At 33.1% G+C, this 2,006-nt stretch overlaps 1 long non-coding RNA gene across 1 annotated transcript; it reads right to left on the reverse strand.

Annotated features, from left to right (window-relative positions):
• On the reverse strand, nucleotides 956-1,564 carry LOC110263010. The gene is made up of 2 exons (XR_002348018.1): nucleotides 1,181-1,564; nucleotides 956-1,005 (listed from the first exon to the last, which is right to left on the reverse strand). It is a non-coding gene; the product is annotated as an uncharacterized LOC110263010 (long non-coding RNA).

A 2,006-nucleotide genomic window follows, 5' to 3' on the forward strand; every position in this document is an offset into this window, starting at 1 on the left:
TGTTTGGTAGATCAACTGCTCAGAGCAAGCATATATTGGAGTTGATTCATTATGATGCATATTATCCTCTGACAGAAGATGGAAAGCCAACAAATTTTATGGAGGCTTTGCGCAATCTAGATGCTTCTATGTGGATGACAACAATGCAAGAGGAAATCGAGGCATTACATATATAAGAACCAGACCTAGAAATTTGTTGCACTCCCAGCAGGTCGAAAAGCCATTGGTAACAAATGAGTTTACAAGATGAAGCGAGATAGTAATGATCAGGTGGAACGGTATCGTACAAGATTGGTTGTCAAAGGATATGCTCAGAAAGAAGTTGTTGATTTCAATGAAATATTTTCTCCAATGGTGAGACTAACTACTATTAAAGTAGTTTAGGCTATGTGTGCTGCATTTTATTTACATCTAGAGCAATTAGATGTAAAGACTGTTTGTAAGTTAACTAAATCTCTGTACGGTATAAAGCAGATGCCAAGGTATTAGCACAAGAGATTTGATTCTTTCATTATTAGCCTTGGATACAATAGACTTAGTTCAGATCATTGTACTTATTACAAGAGGTCTGGTGATATTGATTTCATCATTCTACTGTTGTATGTGGATGAGATATTGGTGGTAAGCCTCAACAAAGATCAAATCCAAAAATTAAAGGCACAGTTGGCTAGGGAGTTTGATATGAAAAACTTGAGACTAGCAAATAAACTTTTAGGGATACAAATATACCGAGACAAAAAGGATAGGAAGATTTGGCTATTGCAAAAGAATTATTTGAAGAAGATCTTGCAACACTTCAACATGCAAGAATCTAAGCCAATTTCAACTCCACTTTCTATGAATTTTAAATTATCCTCAAGCATGTGTCCTAATAGTAAAGCAGAGAGGATGGAAATATCTCGAGTACCGTATGCATCAGCAGTGAGAAGCCTTATGTATGTCATGATCTATACAAGGCCAGATATTGCTCAAGTAGTTGCGGTAGTACGTCAATTTATCGCAGATCTGGGTAAAAAGTATTGGAATGCTGTTAAGAGGATCCTGAGGTACATCCAAGGGACCTCGAATATTGCATTATATTTTGGAAGATCGAAATTTATTGTCAATAAATATGTCATTTAGACTTTGCAGGTGATCTTGATAAATGAAAATCTAATACAAGATATGTGTTCATACTTACAGGAGGAGCTGTGAGTTGGCTATCTAAATTACATACTGTTGTAGCTCTATCTACTACAGAAGTTGAATATATGGCAACTACACAAGAATGCAAGGAAGCTATTTGAATCCAAAAGTTGATGGAGGAACTCGGACACAAATAACAGAAGATTTCTGTGTATTGTGGCTGTCAGAGTGCCTTGCACATTGTAAGAAATTCTGACTTTCATTCAAGAACAAAATACATTGGAGTATAATATCACTTTGTTCGAGAAGTAGTAGAAGAATGGAGTTTGGATATGCAAAAGATTCATATTAAAGATAACCTAGCAGATGCATGACAAAGCCAATCAACACTGATAAGTGTGAATGGTACAGATCCTCCTATGATCTATTAAGTGTATGAGTAACATGAAATCGTGATCCTTTTAATACCAAATTAACTTTAATTAAGTGGGAGATTGTAAAATTAGTAAAGCTATTTTGGTAAAAACTAAATAAAATGAAAGGATATAAACATTCCTAACTTATAGCCATAAAATTTTAATGGTAGAAAAAGGCGAAGAATTATTTACCTTTAATTGAGGATGGTTTACATTAAAGAGGTGCATCTATAAATTGAGTATTCTTAATTCAGTTTAATCAATTCATCTAACAAGAATAATAGTAATATTGAGTTACATAGAGATTTTTTATTTTTAGAAGTTTTCTCCTATATTTAGAGAGGTGTATTCTCTTTTTGTTAAGAGAGAGTGTTATTGTAATTTTCTTGTGATAGAGAGAAATTGTAATTCTCAAAAAAAAATATTTTATATAAATTTTTAACTTTTTATTTCTATATTTTGCTG

Source organism: Arachis ipaensis, chromosome B05, assembly GCF_000816755.2.
Source record: "Arachis ipaensis cultivar K30076 chromosome B05, Araip1.1, whole genome shotgun sequence".
NCBI lineage: Eukaryota > Viridiplantae > Streptophyta > Magnoliopsida > Fabales > Fabaceae > Arachis > Arachis ipaensis.